Here is a 16,010-nt window from a genome sequence, read left to right on the forward strand (position 1 = left end):
TCACCTTGGATCAGGGTCGCAGCTGGCCCACTCCCATCCCTCCCACAGGCCCTTCAGCCCAGACTTTTGTGCACCCCAAATTCCATCAAAATCCCTTTTCCTTTGAGAGTAACTTTATTCCTTTCCCTGCAGCTTGTTAATTCTGAAGAACAGTGGGTGTTAAATTTTTTAAAAGAAAGAAAACATTCCAGTAATCCAAAGCCATCACGCAACGGCCCACCCGAGAGAGGTCACTGAAAAACAGCCCACAGGGGTCCTTGGGGTTTGCGTTTTGCTGTCCACGACCCTCTGAGCAAGGTGCCTCACCTGGCGGAGCTCCCGAAGACAAGAGCTCCTGAAGACAGGCGCCCCCTCCTAGGATGCCAAAGGTCAGAGGCCGCAGTGGGAGAGGCCTGGCTGACAGCTTGTATTCCAGTGGGCTGGAGCCTCCAGAGCCCTCACCCCTGGGCTGCCCCTGCTCTTGGCTGGGCGGAACCCGATTTCCACCTGCACAGCCCTGATGAAGCCACGCAAAGGGAACCTGGGAAAGGCTCAGGTCCAGAATTGGATGGACACAACTGTGGAACTCAGCCCTCCTCCCCGGCTGGGGGCTCTGGGCGGGTCCCTGAGCCCCGTGGACCCTCGCTCCCCAGCCTATAAAATGAGGCAGGCATGCCTCTCTGAGGGTCTGGTGCGCTCTTGAGCTCCTGCAAAGGGCCCAGAGTGAAGTAATAGGATTTTTTGAGCCGAATTCTCAGTCTGTCACTCAGGCTGGAGCACAGTGGTGCAACTGTAGCTCACTGCAACCTCCACTTCCCAGGTTCAAGTGATTCTCCTGCCTCAGCCTCCTGAACAGCTAATTTTTTGTACTTTTAGTAGAGACAGGGCTTCACCATGTTGGCCAGGCTGGTCTCAAACTCCTGGCCTCAAGTGATCTGCCTGTCTCGACCTCCCAAAGTGCTGGGACTACAGGCATGAGTCACTACACCCGGCCAGAAGTAACAGGATTTTAACGAGTGGAGACAGTGTGGGTGGGGCCATTATTCCACTTCCTGGAGAGGAAGAGAGATCCTGGCGATGTCTGCGATGTCTGTAGATCTCAGGTGCTCTGCAGGGCATGAGCGTATTTATGTACGTATTTATTTACTTGCTTATTTATTTATTCACCTATTTATTACTTATGTACTTATTATTTACATATTTACTTTTGATTTGCTGACATATGTATTTACTTACTTATTCATTTACTTATATATGTATTTATGTACTTCATTCCCTTTCTTATTTACTCTTTCACTTGTTGCCCGTCCATTCATGACATCTGAGTGTCTCTCTCCCAGTCGAGGTCAGGGCGTGTACCTCTCATGTTCCTTTCAGAACCAGCAGTAGAGGTTGGAGGTGGAGCTGGCAGGGCTGAAGACCTATGGGGAGGGGGGTCCTGGAGAAGGAGTTTGAGCCCCTCAGCATGGTGCTGATGCTGTCCCACTTCAGCCTGCAAGCGATGGACACCGCGTGAGCCGGGCAGTGGAGGGCGCTCACTGCCCCCTCCACTCTCCCTTTTCCCCTCTCCCCTGCCGCATGCTCCTCCTGGTCCTCACTAGGCCATACAGCCAAGGCCCTGGGAGACTCCTGTCTGTCCATTGACTTATTCGTACATGCTTCACTCTTTTCTTCACTCAACAAACATTCCTGTGTGTCAGCGCATCCCAGCTATGCTGGGTGCTGGAGGATGGGGAGATAGACAATGACTCCGGTCATCCCTAACCCAGCCCCATGGGTGCCAGGGCCTGAGCTGGGCACTGGGTGGAGGAATGCAGAGATGAAGGAGCCCCTGGTAAGGAGCCTGTCAGGGGGCAGGGGCAGGGGGCTGGAGACTCTGCCTCCATGGACAAGGTGCCGTGGGCACTCAGGTGGGAGGCAATGAGTTATGTAGCAGGGTGGCTCAGCGAAGGGCCAGATAGAGGCCAGAGCCTTCCAGCAGGGCCCATGGGGACAGTTACAAACTCCTTCATCAAAGGGGACACCAGCACACAGGCAGGAAAACCTGTGCATGCAAAGGGAAGGAGATTGGAAATGCAGAGGGAGGGAGGGAGGAGAACAGTAGATGATACACCCTTGTGCAGGATCGGAGGATACACGCTTTTTTTTGTTGGTTTGGTTTGGTTTGGTTTGCTTTGGTTTGCTTTGGTTTGGTTTTGATGCAGTCTCGCTCTGTCGCCCAGGCTGGAGTGCAGTGGCGTGGTCTCTGCTCACTGCAAGCTCTGCCTCCCGGGTTCACGCCATTCTCCTGCCTCAGCCTCCCGAGTAGCTGGGACTACAGGCACCTGCCACCAAGCCTGGCTAATTTTTTTTTTGTATTTTTAGTAGAGATGGGGTTTCACTGTGTTAGCCAGGATGGTCTCGATCTCCTGACGTCATGATCTGCCTGCCTCGGCCTCCCAAAGTGCTGGGATTACAGGTGTGAGCCACCACGCCCAGCCAGATACACTCTTTTCTTTAAAGAAAAATTCATGAGTGCCGTTTCATCCTAAAATATTCAGACACAATCCTTTGGACAGTCAGAAACTGCGGCCATTCCCCTTCCTCTCCCTGGAAATTTTCACTGTTAACATCTTCATGTGCATCTTTCCTTCCAGGCATTTTTCTATTTATGGATGAATGGGTTGATAGTTGAATATTTGAAAACCGGAACTTCTCAGGACGCCACCAGCAAACAGGCTTTGTCCTTGGAGCAGGGTCCCTGGGGGTCATGTGCTGAGCCAGGTTTCAACACCTTAGATGGTGGAGGGTCCAGGGGACATTTGCCAAACAGACCTGATGTGGCCTCACTAGTGCGTTTCTGACCAGCTGTCAGCACCGTACAAACACTAGCAGAGAAGCTCGCCTGTCAGCAGTGTGATTCCTATTTCTTACACATGGGAAGGCACTGTTCATATTGTCCTTGGTGCACTGTTCTGTGCCTGACTTAGCACTCCTTCCCATCTACACGTAGTCCCCTTTGTTGTCACCTGTGTATAGTGTGATGCAGCCAACCCCAGCACCCTGTCCCCGTTGATGGACACTGCAGTGGGGACAGCCTAGGGTTACACCAGCACACGATGGTGCACTGACTCCTAGGGTACACCATGGCTGGACACAGGCTGGAGCACTCCTGCTCTCAAACAGTGAAGCTCAGGCCCAGGCCCCTGGCATGAGGGGGTGGGTGGGTCCTGCTGCTGCAGAAGCTTGGAGAGACCCTCTCCCTCCATGCCCCTCTCATTCCCCCGACTTTGAGTGAGAGCACTGGCCTTGGAGTGATTTCCAGGTGAAATTTTACACATGCATCATGTAGGATTGGACAAAAGTGGTCAGGCTTGAGGGCTACTAAGGGAGTAGGAATAGGCAGACTTGGGTCTTACTGGATGCAGGGAGCAAGTAGGAGGCACACTCTTTAGTGTTAATAAACCCACCAGCCCCCATTCTGTCTTCCTTGACACTCAGATGCAATTCCTGCAGTCATGACATTGGCCACTTTGGGAAGCAGCTGCAGAGTGCTGTGGGCTGTTGGGCAGTGGTGGGGGCGCTGGCTAACGTCAGGTGCATTCACAGCGTCCTCACAGGGAAGGTGTGATGGAAGGTGCTGGAGCTGGTACCTGGGCAGTGTGATGAGAAAGGAACATGGCTTTCAGAAAGCAGAGCTACAAATGCATCTAGGATCAAGTAATGTCCAGAAAGCAGTTTTGCCAGGTTCAGCTCCTTCCTGGCTCCAGCCGCTCTCTCTATTTCCTGCAGTTCGTACTCCAGTCCACTCACTCAGTTCATTCCTTCCAGAAGACATCTTCTGAGCACCTACTGTATGCCAAGCCCTGGGCTTGTGCTGGAAGTCCAGAAATTAGAGATGTTTTATGACTTCACAGGGCTCTGAGTCTCAGAAGCATGGCACAGGAGTAGTGAATCAGGGGTACTGGTGTGGTCAAGGCATCAGGGTGACCTTGAGTCATGTACAGCAGGGGTACCGGGGGTGCCAAGGTGGGGAGCAGAGCTTCAGCCTTCAAGACCCAGTCCCAGGGCAGAGCAAGCATCCAAGTCCTTTCCCAGGCCCAGTAGGTCTCCAGGAGGGTTTAAGAAGAGAGTGAGTTAATTAAGATCAAGTGAGGTTGGTGCTCCCCCAGCTTTGTCCTGGCAGTAACTCTTCCTCTCCCTTCCCAACTCTGCAGCATAAGGCCATGTCCTGCCCCAGGACCAGCCTCCAGGACCCCTCCCAGGTGCTCAAGAGTGGCTTCCATGGCAGCAAAGGAAGGATGCAAAGTCCCAGGGCTTTGCAGATGGACAGTCAGACGGCTTCGCTGACCAAAGAGAAAATAAATTGTGCGTGTGTGTGTGTGCATGAGTGTGCATGTGTGTGCATGCATGTGCATGTATGTGTGCATATGTGTGTGTGTGTGAGAGCAACTGGCTCAGTCTTTGTCTGTGTCTGGGGCTCAGCAGAGCATCTGCACTGTAAGTGTTCCTACTGTGGACTATATCCTGGGCAGCTTTGATTTGGGAAGATTTTGGTAACATGGCTCCATCTTTCCACACCTGACATCCCTTAGAGGGACATGTACACACCTACTCTGAGCATGTGCACAGGCACCAAGCAGCCATGGGGACCAGACCTCTTATGGTCTTGGCCTCTGGAGCCCTGATTTTGAGCCCATTGCTACCTCCTGTGGGCCATCATGGTGACTTGGGGCACAGTTGGTTTTCTCCATTGAGGAGACAACCAACAACATTAGGACAATAATCGCTACTTGTCAGCCTCAAATGGTGGGGTGAAGATGGAGTAAGGCAATCAACTTGTTCAAGTTTGGGTCCCCAAGAAACCAACCCTGAGATCAGCATTTGCCTGCAAGTGGGTAATTTGGGAGGTAATCCCAGGTAGGGGATGTTATAAATAAATTTTCATGGCACTCAGACATAAATTTAATTTTCTCAGCAAGGCAGTTTTACTTCTATAGAAGGGTGTGATTCGTGGCTGGAGCAATAGCGAAAGCACACCTGAACAAGGGAGGGGAAGGGGTTTTTATTCCTGACTCAAGTAGCCCCTACTGCTGTGTCATTCCCCTATTGGCTAGTGTCGGACTGCACAGTCTAAGCTAATTCCGATTGGTCATTTCAAAGAGAGCAGGGGTAGGAGCTGGAGTGGTGGGGTGAGTAGTTTGGCAGGAAAGACAGTTACAGAACAGGTGACTCAGGATAACTCAAGTCAGAGCAGGTGACCAGGGGTAACCCAGGACAGAGCTGGTGATAGAGGCAAGGAGGGGGTTGTTTACTGAAACTAGGGGCAAGGAGACCAAAAAAAAAATGAGGAAGTTAAACTTTAAAACGAAGAACAAAGAACAGGGGAACTGAACATACTGATACATTAGTTATTTGGAGAGGATCTCAGAACTCATTGTACTTAACAATTTACAGGCTAAAACCTTTGAAGAGGAATTTATTATATGCTATAGGGAGTTAGGGAAGAGAAACTAGGAAGGGAAGACAGCTTTGTGAGTTAGGGGGTTATCCTAGCCACTGGAGCTGGGAAAGCCAGAAGCCAGCCCAGCGCGTGCATCTGAGAGTCAACACGTGATGGCGAGGAAGCCAGGGTGTTTGTGCAGCAGCTCCCTCCAGTCTGCAGGAGGACCGCTTCCAGGAGGACTTCCGGCCTGCTGCACCAGTGGCAACCTGCGCACAGAAGGCCAGAAGAGCCCCTGGGCAGGGAGTGCGGTGCTGCCCCCGGGAGGCTGTGCCCTGGGTGCTCGGATGTGGGGGTCGCCTGGGAGCCGATCCAAGGGCGCGCAGCCCGCAGTGGGAGAGGGGGTTCCTGCGCAGCGCGGGAGGAGCTTCCAGGCCGGGAGCTGTCGGGGGCAGAGCCCTGGCCATGGTGGCCTCGCAGCACAACGAAAGCACAGGGACTGCGCAGTCGGGAGGCGCTCGCTCTCCGTGCAGCCCCCTGGGTGCGCCGCCGCCGTGCCTGCAGCCATTGCCCTGCGGGGCCTCGCGACTCGGGCATCGCCCCTGCGCTCCAGGCAGGACTAGAGCTTCCAGAAAGTCCCAGGGCGCCCCTCGCGCATCCCAGGGGCCAGGCGGGCGCTGCAAAGCCTGCTGGGAGGTGTAGTTTTCGCTGAAGACGGGGCTGCCCAGAGCCCATTGGCTCCAGAGCAAGAAGCCATCGTGGACGCGGCGTCTGCGGGAGGAAAGCGGCTCCCTCTGGCCTCGCGAAGGCCGCCTAGTCCAGGAGCCCCAGGGCCCTTCTCCCAGCCAGGTGGATGACAGTTCCCAGCGCCTCGAAGGCCTGCTCTGTGCCGCGCGCCCTGCACACACGATTGCATTTCCTGCACGCAGCCCCCCGCCGGGGCAGGTCGAGCCGTTTACAGATGGAAGAGAGGAGCCCAACACCTCGTTGGAGGCGCCGTCAGCAAAGGCGCGGGCTTCTTTTCCATCCTGATTGTGTCTGTTCTCTGCTCGGACCGCGGGGCCTGCAGGACTGTTAGCCCCATTTGCAGGACGAACCGCACCCTTTTCTTTCCAGATCGGTCTCTCCCTCCGGTCAGTTACCACCTCCCCCCTACCGGCCCTGCCTTCCCACTTTACCCCTCCCCACGGTATCGGGCATTCTCCCTGCTTCCCCTCTGGACTGGGAGCTCTTCCAGAGCCCAGCCCCTGGTGCCAGCTGGGCCAACTTTGATGAGTGATTAACACTCAGATTCTCCAAATTAGACTATGAATAGGATTGACAGATAAAGCAGATAAAAATACAGACGCCACCAGCTAAATCTCAATTTCAGATAAACAACTTTCAGTGTAAGTCTTACAGTAGGTAGGTAGTCAGACAGGAGCAGGGCAGGAGAGCCACCCCCGCTCCCCATGCAGCCAGGGCCAGGGAAAGGCGGTCTCCCAATCCGTAGAAACACCTGAAGCTGGTGATGAGCAGCTTTCCGAATAGATCGCAGGAGTTGGGTGACTGGGCTCAAGCATGCACACTAAGAGGCAAAATGGCGGAGTTTAACTGGTCTGCAACCTACTAGGAAAACTCCACTGGTAAGGGAAGCACAGCTCAAGAGAGCATGCGTACAACTCTGGTAAACACACTGCAATGCAGCCCCTCCCAAGTACTGGCAGGCCACTGTGCATACAGACAGCCCACCTCAAGGAAGAATCAGGGAGAAGGGACACAACCCCGTAGAAGCATGCCAACATATAAAACCCAAGGTCAAAGGCGAAACCGCACAGTTGATCTCTCAAGTCACCCGCTTGGCCCTCTTCCAAGTGTACTTTACATCCTTTCCTTCCTGCTCTAAAACTTTTTAATAAACTGTCACGCTAGCTCTAAAACTTGCCTCGGTCTCAAACTCTGTCTTATGCCCCTAGGTTGAATTATTTCTTCTGAGGATGCAAAGAATTGAGGTTGCTGCAGACCCATATGGATTTGCCACTGCTAACGTAAGTATATCCCTTGCAATATTTGGGATATACTTATATAAAAGTTATCCGTTGTTTATGTGAAATTCTATTCTAACTGGATGTATTAGTCTGGGTTCTCTAGAGGGACAGAAGTAATAGGATAGATCTATATATAAGGAGAATCTATTAAGTATTAACTCACATGATCAGAAGGTCCCACAATAGGCCATCTGCAAGCTGAGGAGGAAGGAGAGAGCCAGTCCGAGTCCCAACACTGAAGAACTTGGAGCCTGATGTTCGAGGGCAGGAAGGATCCAGCATGGGAGAAAGATGTAGGCTGGGAGGCTAAGCCAGTCTCTCCTTTCACATGTTTCTGCCTGCTGTATCTTCTAGCCGGGCTGGCAGCTGATCAGATGGTGCCCACCCAGATTAAGGGTGGGTCTGCCTTTCCCAGTTCACTGACTCAAATGTTAATCTCCTTTGGCAACACCCCCACAGACACACCCAGGGTCAATACTTTGTATCCTTCAATCAAGTTGACAGTATTAACCATCACACTGGGCATCCTGTATTTTATCTGGCAACCCTAACACTGACTACGTAGCTCATTTAGCTCAGCCCCTTCCTGTCATCATAGGGAATACAGGTGCCCAGAGGGGGAAAGGGGTCCTCCCAGACACACAACAAGTTGATAGTAGCTACCCCCAGGCACCTGGAACTGAGATAGGGCTTTTCCACAAAATAACACTAAAGTGGCAGTTTCCAAGTGAGGAGGGAGCAGTGCCATGGTCCAGGAGGTGCAGTGTGTGTCTCGGGCAGCAAGTGGAAGGATTTACCTGCAGATGGTGGGCAGGGTTAATTCTGGCCTTGGTGCTACCTCCAGAAGCCTGCAGGACCTGAAGCCCACCCCTTCACCTTTTTTCCCCACTGCCAAAAACGAGTTAGAATAGCTGGGGGATCTAATACTCCCAGTCTCATGTCAGCAGACATGCCCAATCCCCACACTCAATCTTATTTCCACCTTAGCTCAGGTGGGGCACTGAGCAGGGCACTCCCTCTGTGAGCCTCAGGTTTCAGATGTATAAAATGGGATATCAATACCTGATGGGATTACTGCAACGATGAAAGCAGATGCATTTTTTTAAAGTGCCCTGCTTGATGCTTGTATCCTGCAGGGGCTCTAGACCTAGTTATTCATGTTGTTATTGACAGTCACTCTCCCAGGATCAATTCTGGGAGATGCAGTGATAATAAAACCCAGATGGACTCCCTGGCATGTGCCACGCCTGGGCTGACTGTCTCGTGTAATCCCCGTGGTTGAGCCTTATTGCTAAAGTGATTCCATTCACAGTGCACCTTGGGGTTCAGGTTGGGCCTTGGGTTTCATGTCTGGCCAGCAAGCAAGCCCCCCAGCTGAGGTGCCCACACATCTCCACCCAACGAGCCAGCACTTACAGGACCTAGGGTCACCATTCTGGGTCACTGGGGATGAAACAGCCAAACCTGGGCCTTCAGCATTGCGGGTGAGGCCAAGGAGCAGAGAGGAGTGACAGACACAGACACTGGTGCATCCTCCTAGTGGGTTGGGTCGTCAATGCCAGCCTGGCATGTACCTGGAGCTTGGGTCCCAAGCCTCAGCAGGACATTCTTCTCTAGGCAAATTTAAAGTGCCCCAGGAAACCAAATCACTAGGGGTAACGGAGCACAAAACAGGACCATGGCTGCCCTGGGACAAAGAGGAATGAGCTGGGTGGGGAGGCTTCCCTGGCAACAGAAGGAGAGATGACTGCACTCATCGGTGAGCCACAAGTGTGCCCCCTAGCAGGCAAAGCTGTGGCATCACAGTCTGAGTCACCCTGCTAGGACAGGAGGCATGGTAAGAAATGAATTTTACGTATGACCGAGCACACAGATATAACTAAGACCAAGCCCTTGCCCAACAATATTTACTCCACTTCAGAGGTGCGCTCTGACCCTTTGTTTTCTTTTCTATTTCATATGTTTTAGCTACTGCGCACAGCCCATTGAATTGCTTTGAGGACTTCCTAATAAAGCATGGGATGCAGCTGTAAAATCTTAGACAATCCTCGTCACAGCCCCTTTAAATTTGACGACCCACTTTTATGGCCAGACAAGTTGAAGTCGCGGGCCTGAACTATTTCCTCTCTTCATGCTGGGAAGTGCCTAGACCGCAGTGGGGAGCTGGCCAGCCCTTCCATCCCAAGAGCCAGCCCCTGTGGCTCCTGCGGCCCCTACATAAATATGGAACTCTCAGGCCAGGATAGGAACTGCCAGGGCTCAAGCAGTAAACTTTATAAGTTATTACAAAACAGAAGTGTACACAGGGACACTAGTAAAGCATATTGGGAATTACTGGAACTCTCCAACGAGTTTAGAATCTCTGGTTTCAAAAACTATTGCAACATTGTAATAAGCAAATACCCAAAAGCTTAGAAATAGAAATTAAAGATAAAGATGGTCACATTTGACCAAAAGAACAATATTTTCATACCAAGCTTTGATGATACAATTATTAATGAGGAAGATAATTTTAAAATTAAATTTCCCTTGTAATTCAAGATACAGTGATACAAGGCATAAACGGGCAATTACACTATAGTGCATTCAATCCTTAAAGCCACTGCTGGTTTTTTGTATAACCCCCACGGGTTACAGGAAGGTCAGCTGTGAAACATTAAAATACCACTGTCTGTCTACATTTAAAATTAAATTCAGATTCACATAAAAATGATTTGTATAAAGAGTTAAATATTTTTAGAAAAATTGTTCTGCAAGAATCATCAGCTCTAGATATACTAACATTTGTATTTCAAAATTATAAAAAATGTATCTCAAAGTAATTACAGCCTATAAGATACTCTGAATAGCTCCAATAAAAAATGCATCAGCAGAAAGGTCCTTCTTAAAGTGAAAAGTGTCTTAAAATAATTTGTGAGCTTGTATTTGCCAAGAGCAACTGATGTCACATTCAATTATATCAATTGAAAACAAAGTTGCTAAAAGTATAACCTTTGATGACCTAATAAATGAATTTGCAGAAAAGTGAGCCAGGGAAAACTTCTAATCCAGTTATCACATTAATAAAGTATTATTTGTTTTATTGTATAAATAATCACACCCAAAATATTATTTTGACAAATTTGTAAGTTTATGTTGTTACTCAGGCATCACTATTATCCCTATTACATTGCATAAGTAATAAATTTTTCAAGGGAAAAGCTTTCTATTTCACTCCTGTAACTGCACTTTCCTCCTGCTGTTTGAATAAGGGGCCTGAATTTTTATTTTGCACTGGGCCTTTCGAATTGTGCAGCAAGGGATGACCCCGCAGGGGGAAAGCTCTGAGCTCTGAGTGGACTGTGCCATGCTGTCTGTGATACCTGCTAACACAGAATGTCTTCCGATATGTTACTGTGCATGTGGGGAGTACTGGCTTTGAATCAAAAGATCCTTGGTGAAAACCCCTGCCTCACCACTATGTGTCCTTGGGGAAGTCACCTCTGCACCTTTTCTTTGGCGTCAGGTAGTGAGATGGCACAGGGAAGCGCCTCCTGTGGGCACCTGCGTAGAGGGGAATGTAGGTGACTCTTAAGTGCTGAATCTCTTCCCTACACAAAAGTGTCCTCTAAGCACCAGCCGCATCGACATCACCTGGGAACTGGTTACAAATGCCGAATCTCGAGCTCGCCCCAGACCTATTGAGACATAATCAGCATTTTAATAATATTCCAAGATGATTTGTAGGCCTGGGAGTGTCTAAGAAGCGTGGCCCTAGACAAACGGCTTGGGGCAGTATTACCTGAGTACTTTGCCCTTTAAATTTAGTCCTAACTATTGCTATTCAAAGTATGACCACTAGAGGGCACAAGTGTCAAGTGATTAGTTGATTTACCAACCAGGAGCTTGGAAAGAGAAAAATAAAATGTCACAAACAGGGCTGGGAGTTACCTCCAAGAGTCAAATCCTCCTCTACACCCCCGATCCCCACCCCAAAGACAAGAGCTTTCTGCTGACCTCCTGAAAAGCATGGGTTTTTTTTGGGAGGGCCAAGGTGAGGGTTGGGTTTTTTTGTTTGTTTGGGAGGTTTTGTTTTTGTTTTTTCGAGGCAGAGTCTCGCTCTGTCACCCAGGATGGGGTGCAGTGGCGTGATCATAGCTCACTGCAACCTCAACCTCCCGGGCTCAAGCAATCCTCCCCCTCAGCTTCCCAAGTAACTGAAACCACAGGTGTGCACCACAACGCCCAACTAAATTTTTTATTTTTATTTTTGTAGAGACATGGTCTCACTATATTGCTCAGGCTGGTCTCGAACTCCTGAGCTCAAGCGATCCTCCCACATCAGCCTCCCAAAGTGCTTAGAGAGCAGGTGCGAGCTTCCGTGTCCGGCCTCAAAGGCATGTTTAATCGGCAATGTGCATTGGCTATGGGCCTCCAGATCTGAGGTCGGAGGACTGATTTCCACAGCGGAGGCCCTACGGTTGAGCCAGCCTGCGGGGATGTGGGAACCCAGGACTGGGGGTCTGGGGGCTTGCATGGCGCTCACTGCCACCAGGTGACCTTGGGCAAATCACCTCTCTCCTGGCCCGCGTGCCTCTATCCTTAAAGTGCAGGCAGTTGGCGCGTGAGATTCCCAGGGTCCCTCTCAGTTTTAAAGGCTAGGCTTGCATAGTATGGGTCTTTTCCTGTTGCAGCTTTCTGGTTTGTGCCCCAGAATTTGCCAGGGAAATAGAACCAAGCCCCAAGTTTATGTCTCCAGAGATAAGATGGCCTTCTCTTCCTGTCATTTAAGGCCCTGGGAGGCCCTAGAATTTGGAGTGTCTGGCAGGCCTGGACTGTTAAGGTGCCCAGCATCCCAGAGGCGATGGCACATTTGTCTGTGTCAAGGAGGCTCTGGGCATGGGTAGGGAGGTGTGAGGTAAGAGAGGGCAGAGCTGAGGGCACAAATCCAGCCATTTCACAGATGGGAAAACCAAGGTTCAGAGGAGGACATGGCTGTAGCCCGGGTCCCTGTAGCCCAGAGTCAGTGGTGGAGCCAGGACTTGAACTCAAGTATTGGAATGCAAAAGGCGGCAGCCCAAATGCTGACAGCGTCCTTGCGAGGGCTCTGAGCCCTGGAGTCAAGTGGGTGCTTGTTGCCTGGGTCTCTGGGGGACCTCGCACTCCCTGGCATTCTCATGGGCACCTCCTGCCCTGGGCAGAGCTCCAAGCCTTGGCCAGCAGAGCAGGACAGGCCTGCAGGGGCTGCCCACGGTCCTAGTGTTCTCGGGGTTTCTGCCAAGGTAACAAGAGCAGGGGGCTCCCTCCCCATGCTGGGTCCTATCCAGTCCTCTGCTTGGCTCCAGGGGCACTAACTGGGACCCTCAAGCCTGCTGGGCCACAGTGGTAGGCCATATCATCCCAGAGCATGGCTCTGACCAGGCCACTCCCCTGCTTAAAAGCCTCTAGGGGCCGGACACAGTGGCTCACTCCTATAATCCCAGCACTTTGGGAGGCCGAGGCATGTGGATCACAAGGTCAGGAGATCGAGACCAGCCTGGCCAGTATGGTGAAACCCCATCTCTACTAAAAATACAAAAATTAGCCAGGCATGGTGGTGCCCACCTGTAATCCCAGCTACTCGGGAGGCAGGAGAATCACTTGAACCCAGGAAGCAGAGGTTGCAGTGAGCTGAGATCGCACCACTGCACTCCAGCCTGGGCAACAAGAGCAAGACTTCATCTTGGAGGGGAAAAAAGCCTTTAGGGGCTCCCTATTGCCTGGGTGATACAGCAGGTGACATCCACACTCCTCAGCCTGGTGTTCAATGCCTTTCGGCTTGGGACCCACCCTCCTTGGCCATGCACACCAAGCTGTCATGCCCAAGGGAATCTCTTGCTGGGCCTACCTAAGCCCAAGCCTGCCTGCCCACCTCCCTCTTTCCGTCTCTATTTATAGAGCCCCTGCCGGGTGCCAGCCAGTGCTCTAGGCTCTGGGGGGCAACAGTGAGCAAACAGAGCCCTCCCTCTTTGGACTCACGTTCTAATGGGAGGCAGGCAAAGAAATCAATAGCTAAGCTTATGGCACCCAGCAGGGAGGAAGGAAGGGGGACGGGATGGGAGGGCTGCAGTGTCCCCTAGGGTGGCCAGGGAGGGTGTCTGAGAAGGTGGCACATGTGTTGGGATCATGAACTCTGGGCGTGGCTGTGCAGCATCCAGGCAGAGGGAACAGCAAGTGTAAGGACCTGAGGGAACAGCAAGTGTAAGGGTTCAGCATGTTCCAGGACCAGCAAGGCCAGCTTGAGGCCAGGGAGCAAAAAAAGGTGCAGGTGGGAGATGGGGCCCACGGGTGACACCGCCAGGCCATGCAGGGCCTTGGGGGCATTGGAAGGACTTTGGCTTTTACATTGAGAAGACAGAAGCTCCAGGAGGGCTTTGTCCAAGGACTGATGAGCCCAGACATCACCGGCTGCTCCGGTGAGCCTGGAGGGCAGACAAAGGAGGAAGTGGAGAGACCACGGGAGGTGACCCGTTTCCATAAACCTGAACCCCTGCAGATGCCGTTCCATCTACCTGAGCCCCTCCCTGCAAGCTGTGTTCCGAGGACGCCTATATGTTCGTGAAAGCTAAGCTCAAATGCCACGTGCCTGCTCCTTCCTGCACCCCAGGTAGAAATACCCTCGTTTGCCTCTCAATTCCCACTTTCTTTGAGCACTGATTTTGAAAGCACCTGCTTTGTAGACCCCTACAGAAATTCTCACTTGTGAGCATCTCCTGCTCTGGTACCGGATGCTGAGCCCTTGCAAGAGAGCAGGGGGCTGGGCTGGTTTTGCCACCATGGAGCAGTGCACCTGACCTTCTGCACAGGCCCCCAAGCCACCCAGCAGGGCCTCCTGGGCAGCCTCACCCAGACTAACGGAATCAAAATCTGTGTTGGGGGGTCAGGGGTTGAGCTTCTGCTTTTAAAGTTCTTCCAGGGGTTTGGGTTAATTTGTCTCCCTGGGGCTTTGTGTTAATTTGTCTCACTGGGAGTAGGGCCCAGGGAGATCGACCTAAATTCAAATCCTGCAGCAGCCATAGTAGCTGTGGGATGTGTTCACTTAATCTCCCTGAGCCTCAGTCCCTCTTCTATAGCCCCAGGTGCCCAGCAGGCCAACAGAGGCTGTGGCCGCCTCTCCCACCTCTTTGAATTGGGATGAGAGACAGACGTGCACCATCCGGAGAGGACCATCAGGCTGAAGGAGGCACAGCTAGTGTCTAACGGGAGGGTAGGTTCTAGGGAAGCGAAGATTTATGAGAGAAATCAGTGAGTGTGATCATGTGTCTCATACCACAGTGTGTGAGCCTGTGCAAACACCATGTCTGTCCTCTCTCAGGAGAACCCTCTCTTGGAGCTATGAAAATCCTTACCTTGCCTCATTCAGACTCTCAAAGTCTGAACTCTGTCACTTTCGAGCACAGGACTCAAACGCAACTATGCTTAGGAATCGGATGGGCGTTGGGTTAACATGCAGATTCCCATGGGCAGGTCCAGGGCAGGGCCCAAGATTGCATTTCTAGCTCATCCTTGGTGATGCTGGCACTACTGGTCCACAGATGGCACTTTGAGTAGCAAGATTGCGGCCCCTAAGCCCTACTGACGTAGAATCTGCAATGTAACACTATCTCCAAGAGAAGTGTTTGCACGCTAATATTTGAGAATTACCAGTGCAGAGACTTGGAAGAATGCTTATTTTGGGGTTCAGCATGCCCTAGAGAGAGGCCAAGAATACATTTGTCATTCTGGTCTCCTTTCAATAACTGTGAGTACCTCTTGTTTTATTGTTAGACATCGAGTTATTCAGATAATTCCTAGTCGGCTCCACAAAAGCCCCATGTGAGTGTGTGCAACCATGTCTGGCCCCCAGTGGAGGAGTGACAGAGGGTGTGCGATGGCCCGGGAAAGGTGTGGGTTCTGCAGAGAGGGAAATTAACTTTGGTTAAGGCTGCTTACTGGGTGCCAGCTTTTGTGCAGATCACTGCGCCTGGATTAGTTACTGTATGTACTCCTCACAGCAGCCTTTGGAGGCGGATATTACTACTGTGTTACAGATGGGGAAAGCAAGGTTGGGAGGAGGAAAGGCACTTGCCCAAGGCAAGCTGGCTAGCAGAGGGTGAGACTGGGATTGAAGGCAGGCTTATCTGTGTGTTAGATAGGGCAAGGCTAGCTGCGGCAACAAATCAACCCCAGATTGCAGGAGCCTGGCAAACAGAAGTTCGTTTTTGTTCCATAACAATGCAAGCTGGTGCTCCTGGTTGGTGGGCTACCTTCCTCCACATGGTGACTCAGGGACCCAACCCGCATCCAGCCTGTGGCTTCACTCTCCCCAGGGCCTCAGAGAGCCCCCTCCTGGCTGGCAGTTGGAGGATGACTGTGTAGAGACGGTAGAGGCTTCTTTAAACCCATAGCGCAGAAGCGGGACTCATCATTTCCCAGGCTTCCCATTGGTGAGAAGCAGTCACATGGTCACACGCAGGGTGAGGGCACTGAGAGCTGTCACCCAGGCTGGAGTGCAGTGGTGCAATCACAAGTTACTGTAGCCTTGAACTCCTGGGCTCCAGTGATCCTCCAGCCTCAGTCTCTAG

This window comes from Nomascus leucogenys, chromosome 20, assembly GCF_006542625.1.
Source record: "Nomascus leucogenys isolate Asia chromosome 20, Asia_NLE_v1, whole genome shotgun sequence".
NCBI lineage: Eukaryota > Metazoa > Chordata > Mammalia > Primates > Hylobatidae > Nomascus > Nomascus leucogenys.